We start from the raw sequence: 16,177 nt of genomic DNA on the forward strand, positions 1-16,177 counted from the left end.
GACACATGGAAAACCATGGACTATCAGATTAAAGACAAACTTCTTTGGTACCATGTAGTGTGAAAACAATTTCAGGCTGCTGAGTGAACTATTATGGCCAGTTTTGTAGATGGCCATACCAAGTATACATTCTCTGAGGAAACCAGCTGGAATTATACTGCTGATCAAGAATGCATTGTCCAGGTTGCCACAATCACTACATGGCTTCACCACCTTACTAATTCATGGCCCATCCATGATCATAAGCTTAACATAAAGGAAAGAATTCTGTTTTTGATGTGGAGGCCAACCAACACATGTCAGACTTCGGACTCTTGCCAAAAGTTTGGCCATTATCCCAAGATAGAAGAAACCATGTTGCATGGGACTTTGTCTCCATCCAGTTCTTACAGATATATTACATTAGACCCCAAACCCTGTATAAAGGAAACTAATAGTGCCTCACTGCTGTGTACATTTTCAGGTTATATAATGCTGACCCAATTCAGACAGCTAACTCTAGTCTCACCACTTGGGGTCCATAGATTAATGTCTATTACTTCCTTGGCTTTCTGGACCATTTGCAGTCTGACACTGGGGCGCCTTTTATCACAAAAGCTTCCCAATAATCTAAATAATACACTAATAAATATTTCATGGATCTTCCATGCTGCCTACCATCCCCAGCCATCTAGTAGTAGTAGTAATAGTAGTAGTAGTAGTAGTAGTAGTAGTAGTAGTAGTAGTAGTAGCAATTATTAATAAAAAGTGAAAGTTTTGTTCTTGCACCTACTGGGTTCAAGCAATCTTCCCACCTCAACCTCCTTGGTAATGAGGACTATAGGTGCACCACCATGCCCAGCTAATTAAAAAAATTTTTTTTAAGAGACAGGCTCTCAGTATGTTACCAGAATAGGCTTGAACTCCTGAACTCAAGCAATCCACCCACTTCAGTCTCCAAAATTGCTGGGATTATAGGCCTGAGCCACCACACAAGGCACTAATATTATTGTGCATTGAAAAGGTCTTAAATCAGCTGAAAAGATTACTGATTCTATCTCCTGCACCTCCTCCTGGTCTTCATATGAATAAGAAAGTTTGATAATTAAAGGGGCATCAAATAATCAGGATGCAGGTGATGAGGTGGTTAATCTGACCTACTTAGAAAAGTTGAGATTTCAGCCTGACCATTTCTGACAACAGGGCTACTTATCTCCCTTAACAGCAACCCCAAACTAGCTGGATTAGAACATCCTCTGGGTGGCAGCAAAGCCAAAACGGGAGACCCAAATATAATTCTGGTTTGGCCATCTGTACTTTCTGGTTGAATTTGCATAATTTTAGCTTATAAAAATAAAGACTATTTTGTTGAGCCCATGACACAAAAAACCCCCTCATGACCCATCGGTGGTATTGAACCTGCAGGTGCATAGAAATCAATAATTGGAAGTTTGGAAACCTCCGTCTAGATTTCAGAAGATGTATGGAAACACCTGGATGCCTAGGCAAAAGTTTGCTGCTGGGTGGGGACCTCATGGAGAGGTCTGTTAGGGCAGTGCAGAAGGAAAATGGGTTCGAGCCCTTACACAGTGTCCTTACTGGTGCCCTGCCTAGTGGAGCTGTGAGAAGAGGACCACTGTCCTCAGATCCCAGAATGGTATATCCACTGACAACTTGCGCCGTGCACCTGGAGAAGTTGCAGATATTCAACACCAGGAGGGGCTGTACCCTGCAAAGCCACAGGGATGGAGCTGCCCAAAACATGGGAATCCACCTCTTGGCATCAGCATAACCTGGATGTGAGACCTGGAGTCGAAGGAGATCATTTTGGAGCTTTAACATTTGACTCCTTTGCTGGATTTCAGACTTGTGTGGGGCCTGTAACCCCTTTGTTCTGACCAATTTCTCCCATTAGGAGTGGCTGTATTTACCCAATACCCAATACATTGTATCTAGGAACTAACCAGCTTGCTTTTGATTTTACAGGCTCATAGGTAGAAGAGACTTGCCTTGTCTCAGACAAGACATTGGACTGTGGACTTTTGGGTAAATGCTGAAATGAGTTATGACTTTGGTGGGAAACTGTTAGGAAAGTGTGATTGGTTTTAAAATGTCAGGACCTGAGATTTGGAGGGGCCAGGGGTGGAATGATGTGGTTTGCCTGTGTCACCACCCAAGTGTACGTTCTCTGATGAAAGCGCCTGGAATTACGCTGCTGTAACTTATCCAAATCTCAATTTGAATTGTGTCACCCAGAATTCTCACATGTTTTGGGAGGAACCCAGGGAGAGATCATTGAATCATAAGGGCCAGTCTTTCCGATGCTATTCTGGTGATAGTGAATAAGTCTCATAAGATCTGATGCATTTATCAGGGATTTCTGCTTTGGCTTCTTCCTCATTTCCTCTTACTGCTGCCATGTAAGTAGTGCCTTTCACCTCCCACCATGATTCTGAGACCTCCTCAGCCATGTGGAATTGTAAGTCCAATTAAACTTCTTTTTCTTCTCAGTCTCATGTATGTTATTATGAGCAGTGTGAAAACAGACTAATACATAGTCATTGGTAGTTTAATAGTTTAATAGTTTAACTGAATCATTAAATCTGAACATTGCTTTAAGCAGTATGGCAATTTTAGCAATATTGACTCTTCCTATGTCTGAGCGTGAAACATTTTTGCACTTGTCTCATCTCTGATTTCTTTGAGCAGTGTTTTGCAATCCCTATTGTAGAGCTCTTTCACCTCCCTGATTAGATATATTTCTAGACATGTTACTCTTTTTGTGGCTAATATGAATGGGATTGCATTCTTGATTTGGCTTTCAGCTGGAATGTCGTTGATGTATACAAATGCTACTATTTTTGTACATTTATTTTGTATCCTGAAACTTTAATAAAGTTGTTTATTAGTTCAGAAGGCTTTCGGGCAGAGACTGTGGGGTTTTCTAGATACAGAATCATATCACCTGTAAACAGGTATACTATGGCTTCCTGTCTTCCTTTTTGTATGCCTTTATTTCTGTCTCTTGCCTGATTACTCTGGCCAGGATGTCCAGTACTATGTTGACTAGCAATGGTGAGAGAGGGCATTCCTGTCTTGTGCCAGTTTTCAAGGGGAAAACTGGCTCTCCTCCATTCAGTATAATGTTGGTTGTGGGTTTGTAAGCGATGGCTTACTATTTTTGAAGTATGCCCCTTCAATGCCTATTTCGTTGAGGGTTTCTAATATGAATGAATGTAAAATTTTATTAACACCCTTTTGTGCATCTATTGAGATAATCATGTGGTTTTTGTTTTTAGTTCTGTTTATGTAATGAATCACATTTATTGATTTGCATGTGTTTAACCAACCTTGCATCTCAAGAATAAAGCCTATGTGACCGTGGTGGATTAGCTTTTCGCTGTGCTCCTGGATTTGGTTTGCTAGTATTTTGTTGAGGATTTTTGCATCTACATTCATCAAAGATATTGGCCTAAAGGTTTTTGGTTGTTGAGGTTTCTCTGCCAGGTTTTGGTGTTAAGATGATGCTGGTCTCATAGAATGTGTTAGAGAATAGTCCCTCTTCCTCAAATTATTTGAATGGATTCAGTAGGGATGTTGCCAGCAGTTCTTTACATATCTGATAGAATTAGCCTGTGAATCTGTCTGATATTGGGCTTTTTCTGGATAGTCGACTTTTTGTTACTTTTTTAATTTTGGAACTCATTATTGGTCTGTTCAGGGACTCAATTTCCTCCTGGTTCAATCTTCAGAGTTTGTATATATCAGGAATTTATCCATTTCTTCTAGGTCTTCTAACTTGTATACATAGAGGTATTTATCGTAATCTCTGAATGTTTCTTCTATTTCTGTGCAGTCGGTGGTAATGTTTCCTTCGTCAATTTTTATTGTGTTTATTTGTATTTTTTCCCTTTTTTTCTCTTCATTAGTTTAGCTATCTCTCTCCCTATCTTATTTTTTTTTTCAAAGAACCACCTCTTGGATTTGTTAATCCTTTGTATGTTTTTGTGTGTGTGTGTCTCAATTACCTAAAGTTCCAGTCTAATTTTTGTCATTTCTTGTCTTCCACTCACTTTGGGGTTGCTTTGGTTTTGTTTCTCTAGTTACTGTAGGTATGATGCCAGGTTTTTAATTTGATATCTTTCTGACTTTTTGATGTGAACATTTAGTGTTACAAATTTCCCTTTTAACACTTCTTAGTGATATTCCAGAGATTCTGGTGTATTGCATCTTTGCTCTCATTAGTTTCAAATAATTTCTTGATTTCTGCCTTGATTTCATTTTTTACCTAAAGGCCATTCAGGAGTGAATTGTTTAATTTCCATGTAATTGTATGGATTTGAGTGATTTTCTTAGTATTGATTTATATTTATATTGTGCTGTAGTTCAAGAGTGTGGTTGGTACAATTTTCGTTTTTTTCATTATTATTTTGCTGAACATTCATTATGGCTGAAAGTTTGGCTGATGTTACAGTATGTGTCATATGCAGATGAGAATAATGTATATTCTGTTGTTTCTGGGTGGAGAGTTGTATAGGTGTCTGTTAGGCCCATTTGGTCAAGTATAGAGTTCAGGTCCCAAATATCTTTGTTAGTTTTCTGCCTTGATGATCTATCTAATACTGTCAGTGGGTGCCAAGTTTGGAAATCTAAATCTCTTTGTAGGTCTCTAGAAACTTGGTTTTTGAACTTGGGGCTCCCGGGTTGAGGGCCTATATGATTACAATAGTAGGTTATCTTGCTGAATTGAACCCTTTACTATTAAGTAATGCCCATCTGTGTCTTTTTTATCTTTGTTGGTTTAAAATCTGTGTCCATGTGTTCTCATTGTTCAACTCCCACTTATGAGTGAGAACATGCAGTGTTTGGTTTTCTGTTCCTGTGTTAGTGTACTGAGAATGACGATTTTCAGCTTCATCCATGTCCCTGCAAAGGACATGTGCTCATCCTTTTTTATGGCTGCATAGTATTCCATGGCATGTATGTGTGACATTTTATTTATCCATTCTATCATTGATGGGCATTTGGGTTGGTTCCAAGTCCTTGCTATTGTGAACAGTGCTGCAGTAAGCATACATCTGCATGTGTCTTTATAGTACATGATTTATAATTCTTTGAGTATATACCCAGTAATAGGATTGCCAGGTCAAATGGTATTTCTGGTTCTAGATCCTTGAGGAATCACCACACTGTCTTCCACAATGGTTGAACGAATTTACACTCCCACCAACAATGTAAAAGCATTTCTATTTTTCCACATCCTTTCAGCATCTGTTGTTTCCTGACTTTATAATGATCATCATTCTACATGGCATGAGATGGTATCTCATTGTAGTTTTGATTTGCATTTCTCTAATGACCAGTGATGATGAACTTTTACATTTGTTTGCCAGATAAATGTCTTTTTTTTTTTAGAAATGTAAAGTGTTTTTCTCCTGTATGAACTGGAAGCACTGAGCAAGCAGCAGCAGTGTATATCATCTGTGTTTCTGCAGTAACACAAGCCATGGCTAGCGCTTACTATATGCTTAACAAATGTGTGTTAGCAAAGTGCTCCCAGGGCAAAACTGAACATTCCCAACTTAAAGGATGATATTCTAAATAAAGGTAAAATAGCATCCAAATAACTTCAAATAGTTGTTGGTTTATTCCCATGAGACCTCAAGAGCCTATACCATAAATAAAACACTTCAGAGTTAGAGTAGGGTTCTCTTTCTAGCTTTTATTTTTTTTTCTTACCATTATAGCTATTATGTAAATAACATATACCAACAACTCCATAGGCCCTCAACTTAAAACCAGGGGAACTGTCATCTTCATTTACTGAACAAAGGTCCTTCAAATATGAAGTAATTATTTGCCATTAACTCTTTAATAAGTGTGAAAAGCGCTCAATAACAATCTCAAGTTTAACATTACTACTTTGAATATGTATAGCATTAGCTTTTCCAGATCATAAATTGATATAGAAATCTCATAGAATCCTTTGTATTGATTATAAAGTTGAAACTGCTTTTCAATTAAGCAAGATTTCACTAATGACTCACTTCATCAATATTTTATGTGAAGGAACAATTTAAAACACAAATTGAGTGTTTGCCTTTGTATAAGTAAGCACAAAATTGCAATGATCATTCTTACCCTTTGTCTCTTTCTTCTTCAAAAGTCTACTAATCATATAAATCACATAAATAATCATATAAGTAAAGAAAAACAACTCATGACCCAGAAGAAGGTTAATAAAATGTCTTACTTTTAAAAATCGTATTGCAAGCCACGAGCAGTGGCTTATGCCTGTAATCCCAGCACTTTGGGAAGCCAAGGCAGGCAGATCACGAGGTCAGGAGTTTGAGACCAGCCTGGCCAACATAATGAAACCCTATCTCTACTAAAAATACAAAAATTAGCCCAGCAAGGTGGCACATGCCTACAGTCCCAGCTACTCAGGAGGCTGAGGCAGAAGAATGACTTAACCCCGGAAGGCAGAGGTTGTGGTGAGCTGAAATCAAGCCACTGCATGATCAGAGCGGGACATGAGGTAAGTATGAATCAAGAGCACAAATGGAGAAGTGTGCCCTGAATAAGTAACAGGATATGAAAGAGGTGGTTCGCTAATTTTGACCTTCCCTGTCATTCATAGGACCTCTGCCCCATGGTCTTACTGAGTGTTTAAAAAGTGTTTGTTTGTTTGTTTGTTTTTATTATTATACTTTAAGTTCTGGGATACATGTGTAGAACATGCCGGTTTGTTGCATAGATATACACATGCCTATGTAACAAAAAATGATACAGCAGAAAGACCTTGAATACCTTTGAAGTTCAAGTTACTAAACTTTTCTCATCCTTAGTTAATAAACTTTCTCTTAGTTCTGAAGGAAAGGACAGTAGAAAAAAAGATATAAACATGTAGCCACTACCACTGATCCCTACAGAAGAGATTACACCCTCCATTAAGAATCAATTACTAATATTTTGTACCACATTTCCAATCCAATTACAAACAAAAATTAACGTGATAAATAATTATATCCAAGTTCATACCAATGATCCATTTAAGTTATGTGTTTGTTAGAAATACAAAATGTGTTCTGCAAGAATTGGCGTTAATTTGTTACCCGTTATACCCTCTATTGATCCTTTTGTACATGCATATGTATTAGAAATGTGTTCCACTATAAGTAACAGAAAACCAAATTTATAATGACTTTCACTAATATGGATTTATTTTCTCACATAGTAAGGATTCCGAAATTAGGAGGAAGCTGTAGCTGGCTCAGCTGCTCTATAACATCATCAAATAATTGCTTTTTCTGTCTCTTCTGTTTGACATCTTTAGCATGTGATCTTTTCCTATGAATTCCAGATTATGATCAAAATATGTCTACTGCAGTTTCAGATTCCACAAAAGAAAGTTTCTTGATTAGACTAAAAAGAGCCCCCTACATTGCCCAGCACAAAGCTAAGAGAGTCTCAACAGGAAAGGTAATAAAGTTTCACACCATTTTCTAAACCCTATGTGGGCCTTGGATAAGCTAATAATAAGAATGTTTTACTTCTGGAAACTGCATAGTTGCGTGACCTTGTAGATTATACAAATGAGGAATTATATTTTATTTGTAGTTATCTTTTCAGAGGTTTAATTTTTTACAGAAAATAAAGTTTAAAAGTATCCTATAAGCTATTATTTTTAACAGCACATGAAATGACTTGTTAAATTCATAGGACTATGCCCTCCTGGTGTGAGTTTGTTTTAATTGCAAGACAAATATATAGGAGGAAACAAAACACCATAAATATCATGATTCTTTGCAAGTACAAATCATAAAAGTAATGGAAAATTCAATGGTACCATAAAAATTTAAACCAGTATCGGGACTTAGAGAACAATTAATCTAACCTCTTCATTTTAATGAAAAATAAACTGTCTAGAGCTATATAACCAGACGGTGGTCAAACTCAACCCACAAATTCAATGACATATGTTTAATCCATTTCATGACACTGTAAATTTTTGGAAAGTATACAACTGTTCCTTGACTGAGTTTATCATTATGACCATCAAATACATAAGCAAATTTATGCATAAAAAAGTAAGTTAATCCAAAACCAGCTTGACTGACTTTCACTGACTACTTTGACTTGCCAAATGGCAAACAGAGTTATAAATATTTAAACTGCCCATACTCAATGGATGTTTTTGGTTTTATTATGCATAAATTATTATTCACATAAAAATTAGTGGTGAAACTTTATGTATATACTTACCTATTCAAATCCAATATGCATAGTGTAGATTTTAAACCTGAGGTGGAGTCCGTCAGGGCTATACTGCAGCTGGTTAGTATCAAAGATATGGCTATTTATCTTCAAGTTAATTGCAAATCACTTTTTTTCTGAAACTGGATAGCATTACTACAGTTTTACAGTTATTTTAAATTATGCCAAATTGCACATGTGGCTTCCACAGACTAGAAAAAATATTCAGTATTTCCATTGAAATGTTATGGGCTAATCATATAAAATGATATGTGTTAATCACAAACATTGCCCTACCATGCCAGCTTCTGAATTTGAGTATCAAATGTTTTCTTAATTATATGGTACTGTATATGCAGGATGACACAGCAAATATCATGGAATGTTTTTGTTTAATTATTAATATGCAATTTATGAGAAATCAAGTGAAGTTTCTATAGTTGTTCTTTGGAAGGATATCTCTGTATGTTTTATTCAAAAAAGTTAGCTGAGCAATATTTTATTGAGCATGTTAAAACAAGTCTCATATAGTTTATTCTGGTGAAAAGAATTAGATGAACATTATCTTACTAAACATATCAAAGCAGGTCTGATATGGTTTGCTCTAACCAAACCATAGCTGTTTTTTCTGTGTGAAGTCATAGCCATGTTTTCTAAAACTGTGACATTAGATACTTAGGCCATTCTAAAATATCTTAAATTATTAGTCAATGGTAATAACGTACTTCTTTTATACTCATTTATGCTTCAAACATAGTTAAGATATTAATTTTGAATGAAGAGATAGAAAGCTATACTCTACATTCAACAGTCTCCGTTGTACAAAGAGAAAAACAGATGGTCAGGGCATTTGGTAGAGCAAAGCTGCAACCTAGAGGTACATTGAACAGAGCTATAGCGTTGTTATCAGGAGGGTGAAAAGAAAGTGCATAGTAGAAGAGGAAAATAAGAAAATAAGAGTGGGGGAGAAAAACGATGCAGAGAGTGGCACAAAGGTGGCAGACCTAGTCACCTTGTTAGCACAGAGAAGGTGAGCTTTGTGACAAGGACACATACATTTCAGCTCTCAGCATTTGTTATGCAGAGAAGAAGGGACAGGGAGAAAACGTAATTTTGTTTGTATTTTTGTGATGACTTGACTATTCTTCATTTCCTCAGACTCTGTTCAGCATTGTGTTCCCAATCAGGTGTGCGATAACTGGGAAAGAGCTCCTTCTTAATGTTTGGTGGATGACTGAGTAAGCAAATGTGTGTTAATCGCGAAGGAGGAGGCTAGTACCTTGTATGCAAAGTGTGGTCCTGAAGCCAGCGGCAGCATTACCATCTCCTTCATGCTTACTAGAAATTCACCATCTCAAGCTTCATCCACAATGGACCAGATCAGAGTCAACATTTTTTAAAATCTCCCAAATGAATCCTATGCATTTTAAGGAAGCATTGGACTATACTTTCTCCTATATCCTGTTAATACGGTGGATGACATTATTTTATATTGGAATGTCAAACCAACCTTGCATTATCACAATAAACACTACTTGCTTATGATGCACTATCCTCTAAGTATATAATGGAATTTTATACATTGTCATAGTATCCTTTTAACATTCTAGAATGTGTGGTGATAACTCCTATTTCTTTCCTGATCTCTGTGATTTGTGTTTTCTCTTTTTATTTCTTTGATCAGTTTAGCTAGAGGTTTAATATTTTTTTTCCATTGGGCTCACAAAGGTATGTAGAATGCTCTCATAAATATTTCTTTCTTGGTTTTAAATCTTTTACTATTATTATTATACTTTAAGCTCTGGGGTACATGTGCAGATCTTGCAGGATTGTTACACAGGTATACACACACACCATGGTGGTTTGCTGTGTCCATCCCCCGTCACCTACATTAGGTATTTATAATTTTTAAATATATTCTTACTTTCCTCCATTGTTTGCCTATTTTTCTTTCTACTTACTTTTCTTTCTTCTCTTCTTACCTTACCTATTTCCTTCCTACTTTCTTTGGATTTAGATGCCTGGTATAAAACCTCAGATTATTGATTTTGGATCCTTTTTTGTTTTTATATAAGCATTCAAACTTACAGGTTTTTTTCTCCAAAAAAAAAAAAATCATTAGGTATACCACACAATTTTTGATGTTATCGTTTAATTGTTTTTATTGTCAATTATCAATTATAAGAATCAAGTATTATGAATTTCTAACAGAATTCTGTGGGATCAGAAGACTTTAAACATTTTATCCACACGAAGACCACCAGCGGCTATGCAGGTGGTCTGAGCTCTGCCTATGGGGGCCTCGCAAGCTACGGCCTGGGCTCCAGCCTTGCCTCTGGCGCAGACTCCAGCAAGGCCGTGGTTGTGAAGAAGACTGAGACCCTTGATGGGAGGCTGGTATCCGAGTCCTCTGACGTCCTGCCCAAGGGAACAGCTGCAACAGCCCCTCCCAGCCTGCCTCTCCCGAGGCTGCCCCAGAACCAGAGACGAAGGCCGCTGTGCAGGGGAGCACAGGGAACAGGAGACCCACTGGAGTCTCAGCCCTAGCCCTCAGCCCACCCGTGGGGAGTTTACTGCCTGGGGACCCCCCTTGCACATGCCTCCAACTGCAAAACAATTCAATTGCTTTTTCTTCTTCTTCTTTTTTTTTTTTTTTTTTGGTCCAAATGAAATCTCAGCTAGTCAGAAATAATAATAATAATAATAATAATAGTAGTGTATTGTATATTTCAAAATCACTAAGAGAATAAATTTCAAGTGTTTTCACCACAAAAAGCAATAAGTATTTATGGTGTTGATATGTTAATTTAATTTAATTATTCTACATTGTATTCATAAACCATAATATCACTTTGTACCTGTAAATATATACTACTGTAATTCGTCAATTTATAATTTAAAAATTTTTTAAAGACAACCCACAGAATTGAAGAAAATGTCCACAAATCATATATCAAATAAAGGATTTGTATCTGGAATGTATTAAAAACTCTTACTATTTAATGATGGACAAATAATACAAGCAAAAATAGGCAAAGTATTTAAATAGATAGTTCTCAAAAGCTATACAAGTGGCCAATAAGCACATGAAAATATGCTCAGCATCATTACTCATTAGGGAAATACAAATCAAAACACCAGTGAGATAACGTGTACGCTCAGTAGGAAATCTATAATTAAAAAGACGCATTTGACAAGGATATGGAGAAATTGAAACCCTCACATTGAATGTTAAACGGTACAGATGCTTTGGAAAACAATCTGGCAGTCCCTGAACAGGTTAAATATAGAGTTACCATATGATCACCAATTCTACTCCTAAGGATAGAAATAAATTAAATAAAAATACGTGACTATGTAAAAACTTGGGCACAGGTGTGCATGGTATCATTACTCATAGCAGTCAAAAACTGGAAATATCTCAAATGCCCTCCACCTAATGAGTGGATAAATAAAAATGTATTATCTCTACAAAAATACGGGATATCCATAAAGCAGAACAAAGTTCTGATACATACTACAATGCAGATAAACCTTGGAAATATGCGAAGTGAAAGTAGCAAGGTTTCAAAAGACTACATATTGCATAGTTCCACCTAAATAAAGTGTCCAAAATAGGCAAGTCTATAGAGACAGAGGGTAGATCAGCAATTGCCTGGGACAAGGGAGGAGGGGACAGAACATGGAGAGTGACTGCTAATGGGTGTGGGGTTTCTTGTGCAGATGACAAAGACTACCTACGATTGACTGTGATGTTGGCTGTATAATTCTGAACTTATTAAAAGGCATTGAGTTGCAGACTTTAAGTGGGCGAATTTTGTGGTATATCGATTACAGTTCAGTAAAGCTGTTAACCAAAAAGACTGTACCCGAGGTATGAGCTTCTGCTAATGAAACATCAAAGAAGCATGTAATGGGCAGAAGGAAAAGAACAGATCTGGAACAAGGCTGAGCACCAAGGTAAGTGGCTGGAATTTGAGCTGGTAGGATTGTCCTAGAGGTTTATAAAAACAACTCAGAGTTTAAAATATTAATTGTCCATGTAACTACTCTTATCAGTATCCTTGACTTTAAAATCACATAATTACGCATCCTTGTTTTTTATTAATGATATTTTAGGGGAAAAGCATATTTTAAATCAGTCATAAGAGGGTTTCAATCCAATAAATGCCACTTGCTAGCTGGTTGGCCTTAGGAAAAACCATTTGTAGTGTGTGAAATGGGGACACTAACACTTCTCTCTTACTCTCAAAAGACATATGAGGTTTCTGTATGTGGCATGGTGTTGGACTCAAATGGCAGCTGTTACTAGAAGGAGCAGTAATAATCATCATTCACTGTGATGACTACTACCTTTTTGTCATATTCCACTGAAGTTCTGCCAATAGGATAACTCAAACTGTGTTACTTAATAGGATGGTTTCTAGCTCCTACAGCTGGATGTAGCTAAAAAAGCTTTTCCTTTATATTTCATATCAAACAGTTATGAAATGGCAAATATTTTTATTTTATATAAAATACGGTAGCAAACAAACATAAATAACTGAATTTAAGCCAATCATTACAAAGTAACGTAAGTCTCTTATGAATCTGTTGTCATTTAGAAAAGAAAATAGAGCTCAATGTGTAGAATATAGGAAGCTAATAGAAATTGAAATTTCAAAAAAGAGGAAGAGCAAGAAAAAATATGCAACTGAAAGCAAATCATTATTCTGTCAAATTTTTAATGGAGAGTTATAGTTATGACAATAAGATAGGAAAAACACATATAAACTATTTCCATTGTAATATTATTCTGTGACAGCATAGTATACAATAATTCATACTACTTAGGACCCAATATTTGCCTATTTTAGAGAGTTTCTACTTTAACTTTGAAAGGTTAATTAAACATCATGTTTCTATGCATTCATCCATAATTCCCCTGCTAAAATGACAGTACAGAAATGAAATGACATTAAGCCAAAAGGAATAAAATAACATGAAAACAGACAAAATCATTCTATATTTTACTATGAGGCGGAAAAATTGGTAGATAATGAAAGAGCAAATAAATGAGTGGTGGCTCGCCCCTTAGTACTCATGAAAACCTTGGCACTAAAAAACGCAAGGCATCTTAAAAGCTGAGGTGTGGCACAGAGCTGAAAGCAGGTAATAAGCTTTTTATGTCTAATGGAAAACCATGGCTGGGTCCGAAGACCATGCTCTGTAGCGGGGCAACATTTTCTCTACTCTCATTCCAGGAGAGAGATTGGAGATTTACCAGGTACAAGGCACAGCAATGGTGGATTAAGTAAAGATCTACATAAAATAAAGAGTGGAATCTCCCATTCCATTACCCCTTATTATTCCCAGAATACCTCCAAGAAAAAAACCCAGAAGATTCTTAACTATACTAATTGAACAGCCGCAGAGAATCGCTTCTCCTTTTTTCATGGAATAACCAGCTCACTAACCAACTAAATTTAATGAAGCCCTTTCTTAAGAAGATACACCTTGGCACACAGTGCTTCTGTGTCCTACTATCGAATGTTAATGGACATCCAAAGAACACCAGACATTTTAAGATACTTCCAACATAAAAAGCAGTGAGTGGATAGTTGGGTAGGAAAAGAGGGCTATCTTATGTAACATCGTTGGGTGAAATTGGAAAAGACACTTGATAACTTGTTCCAGTCATTAAATATCATTTTTTTGGAAAATAGCAGCTGATATGTCTCATTTAATATAAAGGTTAAAGATATGTACCTGATACCTTTATGCACGCATGAATTTCAAATATTACTGAGTGTCTTCTCATTTCTAGGTACTAGGCAAATTACTAAGGGTAAACAAAGATGAAAAACAGTTTCTTCTTGGTGTAGCTGAAAGTCTGGAGGAAAAGAGACATGCAAAAACATACACACAGAGAGAAGATACAATAAAGTATGACAAATATTCCAATAATAAGATAGGCGCAGTGCAAGGCGTCATACAGAAAAAAATAATTCAATACTTGGGAAAGTCTGCTTCCCAAAGCAGGATTAAGACACACTTTAAAACTAACTCACTAATTCAATTACACATATAAATGTGCTTTTCAAGGTCATATAAGGAAAATGTTATAATTGAAAAAAGATTGAGAAACTTTTCTGCTTTTGAAAACTAAAAGACTTATGTACTGTAAACTCTATTTCAAAGAAACTGTCGGCCGGGCGCGGTGGCTCAAGCCTGTAATCCCAGCACTTTGGGAGGCCGAGGCGGGTGGATCACGAGGTCGAGAGATCGAGACCGTCCTGGTCAACATAGTGAAACCCCATCTCTACTAAAAATACTAAAAAAAAACTAGCTGGGCATGGTGGCGCGTGCCTGTAATCCCACTCACTCAGGAGACTGAGGCAGGAGAATTGCCTGAACCCAGGAGGCGGAGGTTGCGGTGAGCCGAGATCGGGCCATTGCACTCCAGCCTGGGTAACAAGAGGGAAACTCTGTCTCAAAAAAAAAAAAAAAAAAAAAAAAAGAAACTGTCTACTTCCTCGGATGTTCTTAGTAGGACTGCAGTTTTAACAGTGGAGCATATTCATGTTAATCTACAGCTGGACTGGACTAGGCTGTTTCCAACTTTGTGCTATTATGATAAAGGTATTTTAAATGGTTAAAGAATTGGCATACAGCTTTGATCAAATAGTATTAAAAGCCTTCAAATATTGCATTTAATTAGGCAATAATAATACATAGACAGCTTTGGCAAGATGTTAATTTGTCTCATTTCACATTTGTCAGAAGAATGCATATAAACATATAATAAACAGTATCTTTTAAATAATCATAATTTTTCTCCATCAAGGACACATAATAAACAATCTCCTAAATGCTAATGTTTTTGGATAATTTGGTTCCATGTCAAGCACTCAGGGTCTACCTTTCGTTCTAGTAAAACTTCAAAAGTAGACATTAATTACACTATTTTACATATACTATGAAGAACTGGCAATTATCCAGTATGAGTTTTATCTTGATTTTTCAAAAGCATCTTTATTTTGTTTTGTTGTTATCTATATAACTATGTAGAAATGTGAGGTAGCAATTGTGATGAGAAGAGAAAAAACTTGTTTACCTTATTTATATACCACTTTTTTGAATGTTATCACAGGGTACTGCAATTGGCTGAGTAGTCACTGGTAGAAATGCATGCAAATCACCCTATCTGGTTGTTCTGAAGTTGTATGGTTGCAATTTACATTTCTATGAAATATTTTCCCTTTAAAATCTGCTTTGTGTTGACAGGACAACATTTTAATCCAAAGATTAGCAGATTCTAAGAGACTCCATAATGTGTTTGTTGATACCCCGACGAAAACCTGAAGATTTTGTTCTGATTTTACTGCTAATACAAACAATGGCTCTAGGCAAAATACAACTATAATATAACTGAGAATAACATTAAAATTTTCAAAATGCATAGATATACTGACATTGACTATCTCTTGAGATAACGGATTTTTGACTGGAGGACTTGATTATTTAGTAGTTTAGTGTCAGTATCTATTTAAAGTAAATTTGATCAACCGTAATTTTTCTATCATAGTAGATGCAAATCACATAGTCTTCAACATTTGTGCCTAGCCATAATCACTCATTCTCATGTGCAAAACATTGTGCTACAATTCATGCAGTTGTGAAGCTGAGGAACAATGTGGCAACACGTAAGAGATTATTTTGATGCTTGTCTTCATTTGTTCACTACTCACCCACTCAATATTAGAGATGAGCTAACTATATCCTAAAGCAAGATTATTACATAGTGACCGACCTGGAACCTTCTCATTCAGTCTTCTCCTTCACTATCTGTCACATTTCAGACATATTGCATATGTATGGAAAATAACTCATAAATTTAGCTAACTAGAATGGGAATGTCAATGATTTTTAACATCACTGATCATCAGAGAAATGCAAATAA

Source organism: Saimiri boliviensis, chromosome 18 (assembly GCF_048565385.1).
Source record: "Saimiri boliviensis isolate mSaiBol1 chromosome 18, mSaiBol1.pri, whole genome shotgun sequence".
NCBI classification, from domain to species: Eukaryota; Metazoa; Chordata; class Mammalia; order Primates; family Cebidae; genus Saimiri; species Saimiri boliviensis.